The sequence below is a fragment of the Tursiops truncatus genome, chromosome 3, assembly GCF_011762595.2.
Source record: "Tursiops truncatus isolate mTurTru1 chromosome 3, mTurTru1.mat.Y, whole genome shotgun sequence".
NCBI classification, from domain to species: Eukaryota; Metazoa; Chordata; class Mammalia; order Artiodactyla; family Delphinidae; genus Tursiops; species Tursiops truncatus.
This window is the reverse complement of record NC_047036.1, coordinates 166,538,680-166,554,573: the sequence shown is the minus strand read 5'-3', so window position 1 is coordinate 166,554,573 and position 15,894 is coordinate 166,538,680. Positions and strand designations below refer to the sequence as shown.

The 15,894-nt window shown below is 45.5% G+C and overlaps 1 long non-coding RNA gene across 1 annotated transcript in view; it reads right to left on the bottom strand.

Annotated features, from left to right (window-relative positions):
* LOC141278398 (uncharacterized) overlaps positions 1-15,894 on the bottom strand; it is a 32,030-nt gene that overhangs the window by 4,281 nt on the left and 11,855 nt on the right. The gene's annotated exons all lie outside the window — the stretch shown is intronic.

Below are 15,894 nucleotides of genomic sequence, written 5' to 3'. Positions count from 1 at the left end.
CCTCAGTATTATTAGCATTTTGGCCTTTAACTTCCCTTTCTTGAGATGTGTGTGTGTGTGTGTGTGTGTGTGTGTGTGTGTGTGTGTGTGTGTGCATATACACTAGTATAAGCTTTTAGAGTTGCTTTCTACTTGCTTACTTTTCTAGTTTTCCATTTAGGGGAGCAATGTAAAATTGCCTCCTGAAATAAATGTATGTAGTTACCTTTTTGAAAAGTGAGTTCATTTAAAGATGATGTTTAAATAAATCATGGTTACAGGCGCAGAGGGGCAAAAATTTAAAGTCTGAAAATGCCCAAGGCCATGAAGGACATGGCTGGGCAATTGGTGAACTTTGAATACGGACTGTTGATTAGATAATACTATTATATCTGTAGAAATTTTCTGAATTTGATAAATGAATCGGTATGTAAGAGAGTGGTCTAGTTCTTAGGAGATACATGCTTAAATATTTAGGGGTGAAGGGACGTGATGCTCACAAGCTGCTTTGAAATAGTTCTTCAAAAATAGAGAGGGGGGAGGGGAAAATGGCAAAATGTTAGTGATTGGTAAATTTGGGTGAAAGTTACTCTGCAGTTCATTGAACTCTTCTTGCAACTTTTCTGTTGCAACAGAAATGTTTCAAGATAGAAAGTTTTTTTTTTAAGTTGGAAATTAAGGGAATTCCCTGGTGGTTCAGTGGTTAGGACTCCGTGTTCTCACTGCCCAGGGCCTGGGTTCAATCCCTGGTCGGGGAACTAAGATCCCGCAAACTGTGTGGCGCGGCCAGAAAAGAAAAAAAAATTAAAAATAAAGTTGGTAAATTAAAAGCATTGGTGAGAATGAGAAGCAAGGAAACCGCTCATCCCTCACTGAGAGAAATGTGAGGTGGGCAACCATTTCGGAAAACAATTTCACATGATCTAATATATTACTGGGCAGGGTCAGTCAATTGCTGGAATAAGAAAATACAGCAGATCTCGGTATCTTAAGAGTGAAAGTTTATTTCTTACATAAGCTAAGTCCACTGAATGTGTGCTTCTACCCTGGAAGGCAGTCTGTCAAGTGGTCCAGGCTCCTTCCGTCTGTGATGCCTCCATTCCCAACATGTGGCTTCCACCCGCCCGGCTTGAAGCTTTCAGAGCAGCCCTAGCAGGAAAGGACAGCATGAGGAAGACACACTGCATCCTTAACCATCTCAGTCCTGAAAGACACACCTCCCTTTGGCGTACTTTCTATTGGTCAAAACAAGTCATAGGACCTCAACTAGCTGCAAGGGAGGCTGGGAAATGTAGTCTCTGGCAAGGCAGCTGCTCCCCAGGAACAACCTTGCCCCGTGGAAAGGGAGCTTGACTCTTTGTGACAGGTCCAGTAAAGCTGAAAATGAACGGATCCTGCGATTGGGAACTCCCTTTCCAGATTTACGTCCCCCTGAGAAACTCTGACACGTGGATCCAGATTTCATGTACAAGATTATTCAGAGCAGCCCTGCTAGCCATAGCAAAACCTTGGAATATTCCTGAACTGTAGACTAGATGAATAAATGGTGGGGTAGTCATTCAATGCATGACACATAAAATAATGAACAGCAGAGACATACATTAATGAGAATGACTCCCAACAAGATCGTGCTGGGCCAAAACAAAAACAAAAGAAAGAAATTAAACCATGTCATAAAACAGTATATCTGTTTATAGAATGATTAAAAGAAAATAAGGCTACACTCAACAAATAGTATTTAGGGCAGGGCTGCTACCCAGCAGGCACACCTCTGTATGAATGTACCAGTTGATAAAATATGGCAAAACTGGTTGGTAGGTAGCTGCTGCTCCCAGCCTCCCTCACTCCAGCACGTTCCTGAGCACCCTGGCTTTGCCCCTGTGACCCTACGGACTTCTTCATGACCCAGCAGCTAAAGGGTTAAGACCTGGCCAATATTTTTAATATTGCCTTAGGTTTAGGGGGACATGCATATGTGATAAAATGCTTTTTAAAAAAAAAAAAAAAAGCAAAGGAATGGTGAACACCAAATCCAGAGAAGTGGTCACCTCAGAGGGGGGAAGGGGGGGTTGCACCTTGTAAGAGTCACACTGGGTTTTCACTGGGGTCAGTGTGTGTTGTGAACTGTTTCTGCTTCACCCACACCCTGAAGTGGCCTCAAAGTTTCAAAAACTCCATCACAATAGCCTTCTAACGTGGATTAACTCCATTAGTCATTTGGAAACGGGTTGCCAGAAAAAATGCAGGATGCCCAATTAAATTTGAATTTCAGATAAACAGTGAATAATATTTAGTATGAGTGTGTCCTCTATATTGCGTGGGATGGACTTACACTAAAACATGATTTCTTGTGTATCTGAAATTCACATCGAAATGGGCATTCTGCATTTTTCTTTGCTCAATCTGACAACTGACTTGCAAGTATCTCCTTAAGCAAACCTCTGTCCTGTTCCTACCTGGAGTGAGAAAGTTCTGTGACATGTATCTTTCAGTGCCTTCTCTTCCGAAATCCATTAACCCCCAATGGTTATTCTGAGATTAACCTTTTTTGCACACCTTCTGTTATTCATCTGCAGGGGAATGGTGACAAAACTGAGGAGACATATTGCCAGCTGGGATTTCTCCCAGATTTTAAGGTTCAAAAGATTCAGACTTGTAAATCTAGCCCCAAAGGCCAACGTTTCTCTTCAACATCAAAGCTGAGATCACTGTGGTCCGCAGGGGGAGACTCTGCCTGTCCCTTCCCAGCCCCCTCTCAAAGGCTGGGTTATGGGTTAAACTGTGCCCCTCCCCCCAGAATGTAAGTTGGTTCAGCCACTATGGAGAACAGTATGGAGGTTCCTCAGAAAACTAAAAATAGAGCTACCATATGATCCAGCCATCCCACTCCTGGGCATATATCCAGACAAAACTCTAATTCAAAAAGATCCATGCACCCCAGTGCTCACGGCAGCACTATTTACAACAGCCAAGATGTGGACGCAACCTAAGTGTCCACAGAGAAGTGGATAGAGAAGTGGATAGAGGAGTGGATAGAGAAGATGTGAAATATATATCTATATATCTATATATAGAGATATATCTCACAGAAATTATCACATGTCTATAAGCTAATGGCAATAATGGAGAAGAGAGGGGATGTCTGCTGTTATGAGAGAAAGCAGAGACTTGTTAGAGCGATGGCCTCGAGTGGAGTGGAATCCAGGGTGTAGGTGGAAAGTTGACCTTGGCTGGAAGCACAGACAGCTCCGTCACAACAACAAAGAAGGCAACGCTGACAGCCCAGATGAAGGGACATGGGTAGGTGTTCTGAGATGCTGTGGAAGTTCTCTTCTGTGGCTTGGTTTTTGCAGAAGGTAGGAGGTGAGGTCCAGAGCTGAGAGTCAGGAGGAAGGGGGAGGCTTGAGGGGAGACGGGAGGTAGGACATCAACCTATGACAGAGTTGGCGAGTGAAGGGACTGGGGGATGTGGTAGGAGTGCTGAGCAGCGGGCTAGAGGTCTAGAGTCTCAAGGGAGACCAGTCGGCACGGCTGTGTGCGAGACTGCCCAGGTACAGGTGAGGAGGGGATGGAGTGTTGGTTTTAATTAAGTCCAGCCAGGTCAATGGGATGAAGGAAGAGATAGAGGAGGGAGTTGAGGGTATATGTCAAGGAGGGATTGTAATAACAGACCATGGCTCTAAACTGGGTGAGGGCACAGGGGAAGGGGGCAATGATCCATGGATGACAGCTTCTAGCAGAGCTAAAGGATTGTTTGAACAGGAACACCAAAAGGAGTGAGATGGAAAGAAAAGAAGTGTGGGTCAATGAGTGGAGTGTTTGAGAATACGGAAAGGGATGCAATTCCTGTACACGTCAAGGTCTAAAATAAGACCATGAGAGCTGGAGGCTGAGGTAGAGGGGAGGACGAGGTCACTGGGAGAGAAGAGTTAAAGGATTTGAAAGTCACACACCTGGAAGGCTCATCAAGTTCCATGGTTCTCCATGAAGGGCGAGTCTGCCCTCCGGGGGACACTTGGTCACATCTAGAGACATTTTGGTTGCCACACTTAGGGGTGGTGGGTTCTCTACTGGCGTTGGGTGGGTAGGGGTCAGGGGCGTTGTTGAACATCCCACAATGCACAGGGCAGACCCCACAAGCAAGAATGACGTGGATGTCAACACTGTTAATCTCCAAAGGTCAACAGTGCCAATGTTGGGAAACCCTGGCCCACGTGGATCCTGAAATCACTAAGAATTATGCCCAGGGGAGTTTTCAAGAAAAGAACCAGGAGGGAAAATAGTAAAGGAGGGGGTGACCTGAGGGTTGACGGACAAAGCAGCAAGGACAGGTAGTAGAGAGAATTGTTTGACGGCCTGAGATTCGAAGCTGCAGAGTTTGAGGGGAGAGTTAGGAGCAATGATGGGGCAAAGACACCCACTTCATCACAAGAGGCACAAAAGTGCAAAGAGCTGGAGAAAACACAGCCACAACTTAAGAGCTTCCAGTCCTTGGGAAAGAGCCAGGCATCTGTTATGGCGAGAAGGTAAAGACAGTGATCTCTGAAGATGTTGAGAATACAGGGAATTTTGCTTATGAAGGACCATGACTTCTGGCACAACGGAAGCATCTCAAGATTTGAGGAGGCCCATTTAAGAAATGAAAAGGCACGCCATTAACTGGAAGAAGGTATTTGGAATACATATATCTGACGGAGGGCTTATTGCCAGAACACATAAAGAACACTTATAACTCAATAAGAAGAAGACAAGGGAATTCCCTGGGGGTCCAGTGGTTAGGACTCCACACTTCCACTGCAGGGGGCACGGGTTTGATCCCTGATCAGGGAACTACGATCCCACAAGCCACCTGGCGCGGCCGAAAAAAAAAAAAGAAAGACAAACAAAATGGCAAAGGGTTTGGAACAGACACTTTGCAAAAGAAGACACAGAGATGGCCACAAGGCACATGAAAAGATGCTCAAAAGCATTAGTCATTGGGGAAAGGAACAGGAAAACCACGATGAGATATCACTACACCACCTGCTGGAAGAACTAAGATTTTAAAACAGTAACTCGTCCATACAAAACGATATTGAGGACGTGGAGCACCTGGAACACTCAGAGGTTGCTGCTAGGCATGGAAAAGGGTGCAGCTGCTTTGGAAAATGATGTGGCAGTTTCTTCCCGAGTTAAATACACTTTCCATATGATCTAGCCATTCCACATTTGGTATTTACCCAAGAGAAGCAAAAATGTATGCTCATACAAAATCTTTTTTTTTTTTTTTTTTTTTTTGGTAAAGTTCAGTTCTCTTTTCTTTTTCTTTTTTGGCCACGCCATGGCTTGTGGGATCTTAGTTCCCTGACCAGGGATTGAACCTGGGCCCTTGGCAGTGAGAGTGCAGAGTCCTAACCACTGGACTGCCAGGGAATTCCCTCTTTTCTTTTTTTCCCCCACACAGTCTTATACACTAATGTTCAGAACAGAACATTGTTTCCCCCACACAGTCTTATACACTAATGTTCAGAACAGGCTATTATTTGTAATAGCCCCAAACTGTAAACAACCCAGGTGTCCAGAACAGATCAACTCTGGTACATCCATATAATGGAATATTATTCAGCCACGAAGGGGAATGAATGAATCAATGAATATACACAAAGGCGCGAGTTAATCTCAAAAACATCATGCTGAACGAAAGAAGCCAGTCACAAAAGGCTACATACTATATGGTTCCATTTATATGAAATTCTAGTAAAGAGAAATCTAATCTAGAGGGACAGAAAATTGCATCAGTGGTTGTTTGGGGATGAGGATGGGATGGGGGTAGACTGCAAAGGGACCCAGGGGATTCTTTTGGGGGTGATGGAAATATTCTCTGTATTGATTGGGGTAATGGTGACGCCATGGATTTGTCAAAACCCATCAAACTGTACACTTAAAATGGATACATTTTATTAAATGGATATTATACTTCAATAGAGTTGACTTCAAACCAACTTGGACAGGGAAGGGAGAACGTAAAAAATAGGGATGTACAGAGTTCTGGTCTTTGGGTGATGGAGTCGTGGCCTCATTGAGAAACTGGCAGAAATGGGTCAGGGGTCCGATGGGCTCAGCTGATGGGTCTACGGGCATTTTGAGGCAGTCAGCTGTGACTATCTAGGCCAGCTTACCAGGAGCATATGGAGAAGTGGGGCCCCTCTCCCCCCACTTAAAAACAGTGTTTTGCTTTCACTGTACTTTCTTGTTCAATTTCTGGTATGTCATTCCATTTTTCCATGTACGGCAGTCATTTAAATTTTCTATTTTAAAATAAATGTATTTAAATGTTTTAAATGAGGGGATTTAGAATAAAATTATTCATGATTGTGTAGCTGGCGCACATTTGAATGACTTAAGTTTAGAAACCCTCATGGTTTCCCACCATTTTTTTATTGTGTTCCTGTCATGAATACCGAATTTTAAAGGCTTGGTCTACCAGATGGACTGCATTTTTGAGCCTGTGTGTGTGTGTGTGTGTGTGCATGCGTGTGTGTGTGTGTGTGTGTGTGTGTGTATAGGGGGTAAAGGAACAGAGAGAGACTTTTATGATGTACCTAATCACTTGACCAGAAGAGGATTCTCCCCATTTGTCGAGTGAGGAGAATGCAGTTATGAAACGTTCAGATCCTCACCCAAGGCCCCAGGAAATAAGTAGTGGGGTAGAGATTGAACCCAGGACTCTCTCCCCTTACTCCACCACCCCTTAACTATTTGTTATTAATTAATTAATTTATTTTATTTTTGGCTGCGTTGGGTCTTCATTGCTGCGCGCAGGCTTTCTCTAGTTGCGGCGAGCGGGGGTTACTCTTCGTTGCGGTGCGTAGACTTCTCATTGCGGTGGCTTCTCTTGCTGCGGAGCACAGGCTCTAGGCACGCGGGCTCAGTAGTTGTGGCTTGCGGGCTCTAGAGTGCAGGCTCAGTAGTTGTGGTGCAAGGGCTTAGTTGCTCCCCGGCATGTGGGATCTTCCCAGACCAGGACTCGAACCCGAGTCCCCTCCATTGGCAGGAGGATTCTTAACCACTGCGCCACCAGGGAAGTCCTTCACCTCGATTTTTAAAAAAGCACAACATGCTCATGATATGACCCACAAATGAATAAAAAGAAGAAAATAAAAATTACCTGAACCCCTGCACTCACAGACTCTTAGCATCTAGTCTAGGGGTGTGTGGTCCCACCCACATACATTTGCAACAATGAGATTGTGGTGTCAGCATTGTCTTATTACCTGCTTGTTCTCCCCCTTACAAATTACATCAAGGGAATCAAATGGTGCTATCTTGGGATGTCCAGGATGTATTGACTGAGAAGGGACATGGAGGAACTTTCTAGATCTTGGACGGGGTGATGGTTACTCGGGTATACACCCATCTAAAAAAAAAATTCACTGGGCTGTACAGTTAAGATGTTTGCACTTTACTGAGTGTATGTTTCACTCCAATAATTTTAAAAAATACACCATGGGACTCTTTCCATGTCAATAAAAATGAATGCACAACATCATTTTCATTGCCGACACCCCATTTAAACGCCCCTCCCCCTCACAATGGCTTCCCAAAGCAGCTGATGCTTCTAAAACTGATGGCTGGGAATTCCCTGGCGGTCCAGTGGTTAGGACTCTTCGCTCTCACTGCCGAGGGCCCAGGTTCGATCCCTGGTCGGGGAACTAAGATCCCGAAAGCCAGCCAAAAAAACAAAACAACAAAACAAAACAAAAAATGGAGCTGGGACTTCCCTGGTGGCGCAGTGGTTGAGAGTCCGCCTGCCGATGCAGGGGACACAGGTTCGTGCCCCGGTCCGGGAAGATCCCACATGCCACGGAGCATCTGGGCCCGTGAGCCATGACCGCTGAGCCTGCGCATCCGGAGCCTGTGCTCCACAACGGGAGAGGCCACAACAGTGAGAGGCCCACGTACTGCAAAAAAAAAAAAAAAAAAAAAAAAGGAGCTGATGGCTGATCTCAACAGCTTGTGCACCTGCCAGATTCGTTCTTCTGCTTAATCCATTCTCTTCCTTGGACCTGTGACTGCCCCCACCCCCAGTCCTGGTTCCCTCTTCTCACTCCAACCTGGTCCTGAGGCAGGGTGGAGGAGAGGAGATCTCACCTTCTCCTATGCTCCCTGAGTGCCAGAATTACAGAACCATCGGCTTCCTGGAAATCTCCACTTGGATATCCACAGGCCGCCCTAACTCACCAGATCCTAACCCAGTGGTTCTCAACCGGGGATACTGGGCAATGCCTAGAGACCTTTATGGTCGACATGACTGGGGGGATGCTACCGACACCTAGTGGAAGGAGGCCAGGCGCATGGGATGACCAGCCCCGAAGGCAAAGAACTATTCAACCCCAAATGTCAGTAGTGCCAAGGTTGACAGACCCTGCCCTAAACTAACTCATCATCTTCCCCCAAACCTACATCCCCATCTCAGTAAAATGCACCTCCATGCATCCAGTGGCCCCAGCCAGAAAGATCTGAAGCTTCCCTCCCCTCCTCCACCGTATTCAATCAACTCCTGAATTAATTACGTAATAGTAGCTGCTACAACAAACAAATCCCAAAATGTTTAATGACTCCGATATGATGGAAGTTTGCTGCTCGGTCATCTAAAACACAAAATGTATGTTCCTGATCGGCAGGTGGCTCCCTCCCCAGGCTCCTTCTGCAGTTCTGCCATCTTTATCAGGCCGCTGCATTCAGCTGCAAGAGCTGGTGGAAGGGGAAGAGAGGGGAGAAGTCATAGCTGCTTCTAAAGCTCCTTGGCTTGGAAGGGTCATACATCATCTCCTTGCAGGGTCCACGGGTGAACTCATCACATGACTCTCCAGATGCAAGGAATGCTGAGAAATGCAGTCCCAGGATGGAAAGGTGTGGCAACCACCCTTTGAGATGATCTCCAATGATGCCCACCTCTTGGTATTCACCCCTGGCATAGTCCCCGGCCTCACACTGAATTGTGGCTAGCCTGTGTAGCCACTAGAATACTGTGGAAGTAACAATGTCTGACTCCCAAAGCTAGGTTGTTAAGATATTACAGCTTCCACTGTGCTCTTTTGGATCGATTGCTCTAGGGGGAAGCTGGCCACCATGTTGTGAGGACACTCAATTAACCAAGAGGTCTACATGGGGAAGAATTGAAGCCTCCTGACAGTAGCTAGCCATCCAACCTGTCTGGCATCCAACTTGCTAGCCATGTGAGTGAGCCATCTTGGAAGTAAATCCTTCAACTAGTTGACACTTTATTTATTTATTTAGTTTTGGTCGTGCCTCGAGGCATGCAGGATCTTAGTTCCCTGACCAGGGATTGAACCTGGACCACCGCGGTGATAGTGCCAAGTCTTAACCACTGGACTGCCAGGGAATTCCCAAGTTGAGCCTTTAGCTATGACTACAGCCCTGGCTGATAGTTCGACCCCAACTTTAGGAAAGCTCCCAAGTCAGAACACCTAGCTAAGCTGCCTGTAGGTTCCTGACTGACAGAAATTATGAGATAATGTTTATTTTTAATGATAATGTTTAATGTATTGTTATTATTTTAAGTCACTAAATTATGGGGTAATATGTTACACAGCAATAGGTAACTGCTAGAGGAGAAGTATGACTTTTGGAGAATAATTGATCCCACAATCTGCAAGCCCTGTCTGTTCTCCCTAAACGTTTCACAAATCCATCCCCCTTCCCCTATAGATTGTACCTCCACCATATTTCCCTTTTGAATGGCTACACCTGCCCTGTCACTGATCTCCCTTTGTAGAAGATGTCTGTCATGTCTTTTTATTTTTTGTGGTTTTTTTTTTCTTTTTTGGCTTTCCAACATCCAATTATTTCTTTTGGGAGGGGGGACTTCATTCCTTGTAGCAGTGTCCATCATGGTGGCTGTGACCTCCTAGCCAACTTGCCCCTAATGCTCAGCCTCTGGAAACTTCTGCCTATTTTTTTCCAAGGTGGAGATTCCAGACTGACACAGATGCTGGGAAACCTCTGGTGTCTACAAGATTCCCCCGTTTTTTTTTTTGGTCAGACACGTTGCACATATGATATCTTTTAATAAAAAAAAACCAACCCAAGCAGAGAAGGTAAGAGAAAGGGGGGCTCAAAAGTGAGGGGTGCAAGCTAGAGAAGTACATGAACACCCACAGAGGCCTTTGTAGCAACTAGGTCATAATAATAACAACAGCTCGCCCTTAACAATTTAAAAGGGTTTTCACCTATAATTCTCACAGCACCTCTGGGAAGGGCATGATTATCTCAGTTTTGCTGTGAGAACTCTCCAAATACAGGTCCATTTCCACAGAGTCAGCCATGCTTCTCTGGTCCTGCTTTAAATATCTCCTATTTTCCCACCTCTTTAAATTTACACGGCTCCAAGTGTTACTGCCTTGATATCTGTGTAGTTTAAGACAGAAAAAAAGATGCCTCTGCTTCAGAGCATTAACTTGCAATGTTTCAGTAGATAGGTCTTCGGTAGGATTGAAAGGGCCCTTGGAAGGATTTCCCCCTTTCCCTTGTAATCGACATTAGATTATGATGTCGTAATGGGAGGAGGAGGTGACTGCAGTTGTCCAGGTAGGAGATGATGGTAGCTTGGATCAGGGAAGCAGCATGGACTGGTGAGAGGGGGCTGGGTTCTGGGTAAACTTGGGACGTTGAACCAACTGGATTAGCCAACAGATCTGGGCAGAGAAATCAAGGATGACTCTGGGTTTTTTAGTATGAGTGTAAGGTTGAAGGAACAATGCACAGGGGCAAGGAATAAGATTAGTAACCCATCTCAAACATTTTGAGGGGCCTGATTAGACCTCCCCGGTAGATGCAGGGAGGAAGGTCTGGGAGAGAGAGAGTTATCTGGGCAGGAGAGAGAAACACAGGACGCATCTGGTACGCAGGTATTTAGAGCCAGGAGACTAGATGAGATTACAGAGCAGATCGGATGGAGATAAAGAAGATCAAGCCCAGGGGCTCTCTTCAAAAGACAAATCTGATAAGGGAAAAGAATCTGAATAAGAATATATATATATATATATATATATATATACACACACACACACACACAGACACACATATACACATAGAAAATATGTATAACTGAATCACTGTGCTGTACACCTGAAACTAACACAACATTGTAAATCAACTATACTTCAACTTTTTTAAATATATTAAAAAAAAAGACAAATCTAGGAGTTCCCTGGCGGTCCAGTGGTTACGATTCAGTGCTTTCACTGTCGGAGCCCGGGTTCGATCCCTGGTCGAGGAACTAAGATCCCACAAGCCGTGCAACATGGCCAAAGAAATAAGACAAATCTGATGATCGGTAAGATTAAAAACAAATCACCACAAGAAGATACCCACGAACAAAGGACTGATTCAATAAATTAAAGGTCTTCTTCATACAGATGGCTAACAAACACATGAAAGGATGCTCAACATCACTAATCATTAGAGAAATGTCAATCAGAACTGCAGTGAGGTATCTCACACTGATCAGAATGGCCATCATCAAAAAATCTACAAACAATAAATGCTGGAGAGGGTGTGGAGAAAAGGGAACCGTCATGCACTGTTGGTGGGAATGTAAACTGATACAGCCTCTATGGAGAACAGTATGGAGGTTCCTTAAAAAACTAAAAATAGAACTATCATATAACCCAGCAATCCCACTACTGGGCATATATCCAGAGAAAACCATAATTCAAAAAGACACACGCCCCCCAATGTTCATAGCAGCACTATTTACAATAGCCAGGACATGGAAGCAACCTAAATGTCCATCAGCAGAGGAATGGATAAAGAAGTTGTGGTACATATATACAATGGAATATTACTCAGCCATAAAAAGGAACGAAATTGGGTCATTTGTAGAGACATGGATGGACCTAGAGACTGCCATACAGAGTGAAGGCAGACAGAGAAAAACAAATACCGTATATTAACGCATATATGTGGAATCTAGAAAAATGGTATAGATGACCTTATTTGCAAAGCAGAAATAGAGACACAGACATAGAGAACAAATGTATGGATACCAAGGGTGGAAGGGGGAGGGTGGGAGGAATTGGGAGATTGGAATTGACACATATACACTGTTGATACTATGTAAAAAATAGATAACTAATGAGAACATACTGTATAGTACAGGGATCTCTACTTATGCTCTGTGGTGACCTAACTGGGAAGGAAATCCAAAAAAGAGGGGATATATATATATGTATAGCTGATTCATTTTACTGTGCAGTAGAAACTAACACAACATTGTAAAGCAACTATACTCCAATAAAAATTAATTTTTAAAAATAAATAAATTAATTAAGGGTCTTCTATAGAATGGAATGCTATGCAACCCAAAAAAAGTGGAGGGGTGAGGGGCAGCCTTCTTTCAAGATTGGCTGGCATGCATCCTTGCCTGTTCTTTCCTCCCTTGCTCCATCCAGCTTCTTGGAATGGGAATTCAGTGCTAGCTGAAGCTGTACTTTGGACCTTGAAGACAGGAGGGGCCCAGCCCAGGGATGGCTGAGGTGTGAGCTGGAAGGAGGAGGTGTCTGGAGACTTCGTGGTCCACAACCCCCCTACCCACCCTGCATGCCAACCTCCAGACTGTCAGGGAGACTGAATGGTTGTCTGGGTACAGAATGGTTGTAAGCGTGTGGTTGTCTAGCCTCACGATCATGCGGCTGGCTGGAAGCTGTGGTTCCCTACTGTTGCTCAGCATCAAGAGACAGTATCGGGAGAACTCCCTGGTGGTCCAGTGGTTAGCTCCCGGCGCTTTCACTGTGGTGGCCCAGGTTCAATCCCTGGTCGGGGAACTAAGATCCCACAAGCCGTGTGGGGCTCGGCCAAAAAAAAAAAAAGAGAGAAAGAGAGAGAGAGAGAGAGAGAGAGATAGTATCGGACCTACCTCTAGCCTGGGAAAAGATCAAAATTCAAAATTCGAAATGCTGAATGCATGTCAGTTTCGTACCACTGTAAAGTCAAAAGCTTGTAAGTTGAACTACTGTAAATCAGGGACCAACTGTATTCAACAAATTACTTGAGATATTCAACACTTTATTATGAAATAGTCTGTGTTAGATGGTTTTGCCCAACTACAGGCTACTACAGGTGCTCTGAGCACATTTAAGGTAAGCTGGGCTAAGCTACGATGTTTGTAATGCATTTAGCAGGGGGGTGGGCTGCGTGGCATGTGGGATCTTAGTTCCCCGACCAGGGATTGAACCCGGGCCCCGGCAGTGAAAGCGCCGAGTCCTAACCACTGGACCGCCAGGGAGTTCCCCATAATGCACTTTCGACTTACCATGTTTTCAACCTACAATGGGTTTATCAGATGTAACACCATCATTAGCCAAGGAAGATCTGTTCTACCATAAACAGCCCTGTGGCTAAATCTTACCTTTGATCCTTTCCTAAAAATGAGTCATTAGAAGTAGATTATGAGAATTTGAAATTTGGGGTCAACTTTGTTTCCAGAGAAGCTGTAGCAATGTCTCGGTGAGCCTTTGAATGGGAGAATCCATTTACCCACAGCCTCTTCAGCCCTCAGGGCTTCTGTTTCTTTTTTAAATTTTCAATTCCTATCAATTCAACAGGCCTGTTTTGCGTTCACCCCAGAAAAGGTAGCAGTGATCGGAGTTTCTCTCTGATCACGGAGTGATAACCAAATCCGGATTGGTTGATTTGCAGCCAAGAGTCAGAATCGATCCTTCCTCTCCCCCACCCCATTCATTCATTCACTGGGAATATTCAGAGCAAACAAAGTTTGGAGAAATCAGGCACTCATTAAATATTTGGGTGCCTACAACATGCCAGGTACTGTTCAAAGTTGCTTTTTTTTCATTTCAGGTCACCACCTACTTTAATTAATTAATTATTTGGTTGTGCCGGGTCTTAGTTGTGGCAGGCGGGCTCCTTAGTTGTGGCATGTGAACTCTTAGTTGCGGCATGCATGTGGGACCTAGTTCCCTGACCAGGGATCAAACCCGGGCCCCCTGCATTGGGAGCGTGGAGTCTTATCCACTGTGCCACCAGGGAAGTCCCCACCCACTTTAATTTAAATCAGTGATTTTCAACTGGAAGCAATTTTGCCCCGGGGGTGGGGGGGAGGGCAGCGACTTGGCAATGTCGGAGACAGGTTTTGGTTGTTATGATGGGGACGGTGTTACTGGCATCTAATGGGTGGAGGCCAGGGATGCTGCTCCACATCTTACAGTGCCCAGGACGGCCCCACTCCAACAAAGAACCATGCAACCCAGAATGTCAATAGTCCCGAGGCAGAGAAACCCCAGTTTAAAAGAAATGGAATAGCAGAGGATAAAATAGAATATATCAGAAGGCGTTGCCCAAAGTACGGATAAGTATCATTTCATAAGGCTTCTCCAAGGAGGTGGCGTTTGAGTGGAGACTTTTGGGAACGAACAAGATTCAGGCAGAGGACACGAGCAGAGTTCAGGTGGCTGGACGGCAGAAAGCTGGCCAGCGTGGTCCCTGGAGCCAAGCGGGAAAGGGAGGGTGGAAGGAAAGGAGGGCAGAGGTCAGCAGGGGTGATGGGGAACCAAGGGGAGGGTTTTAGGTAAGGGAGGGATATGGTTTAATTAGCTTCTGGGGAGTTCTCTGGTGCTCTAGTGGTTAGGACTCCACGCTTTCACTGCTGAGGGCCTGGGTTCAATCCCTGGTCAGGGAACTGAGCTCCTACAAGCTGTGTGGCGAGGATCACTCAGGCTGCTGAATGAAACGACAGCAAGGCCGGGGCAGGGGTGAAGTTGCGACACTTACGAAGGCCTTATTGAGGGTAGTTACGAGGACGGTGGTGGCAGCTACGAAATGTATAATAGTTGAACTGTGCCTAGATAGAGCAGGTGAAACCACAGCAGTGAGGGCGGGGGTGTGGAGCAGTGTCAGTGCAGGGTGACTGTTGGGGCTGCAGCAACTGACGGCACAGCCCTTCTCCCCGGAGGCACGGCGGGAGCTCAGGCCTCAGGGGAACTGGCTGGGCAGGGCCCCCACCTCACTCACAGCAGAAACTGCGACGGCCCATGCTGCCCACCCACCTCTTCAGTCACTGCTGAGGAAACACCACTCCCAGCACCAGGGGTGCCTCCAAGGCCTCCTCCAAACTCTTCCACTTCCATATCCTTCCCTCTATCCTGCCCCTGATTCCATAAGGCGGGGAGTGTCTTTGTCCTGCTCTATCCCCCCATGAGGGTGGGATCCCCTGTGGGCACGGAGGGCACAAAACTACCCTTATCTAGGGCACCCAGCATCAAGTTTGGAGTCCAGCAATCAGGAATGGTCTGCCTGTGAACTCCTACATATGCATCAAAACCCACCTCAAATGGACTCTCATTTGGGAGGACTTCTTGGATGCCCATGGTTGCTGATCTAACACAGTAATACACATCAGTAGCTAATACAAATCGAACACTTGCTACATTCCAGGTCCCATTCTGAGGACCTTACGCTCAACGACCCTAGGATGTAGGTTATTATCATTATGTCCACTTCATAGAGAGGAAACTAAGGCTCAGGGACACACAACTAGTAAGTAGTGGAGCCAAGATTTAAACTCAGGGGATGTCAATATGCTGCCTCAGCAGCAGGTATCCTTAAATCCTTCCTTGTGAGATTGGTTTGACCATCACCATCTTCCAAATGAGAAACTTCAGGCTCAGAGGGGTTAAGCAATGCGCCTAAGATCACACAGCAAGTCAGTGGTTGAGCCAGGCTTGCCAGGTGGGGCAGCTGCCTCCAAAGCCCTAAACTTTTTTTTTTTAAGTTTTGAAATATTTAATTTACCCCCAAAAGTTACCTTAAATGGAATAACTTTTTATTTTTTTAATTTATTTTTTATTGAAGTATAGTTGAATTCAAAGCCCTCAGCTCTTAACCTTCCTCCTTTAT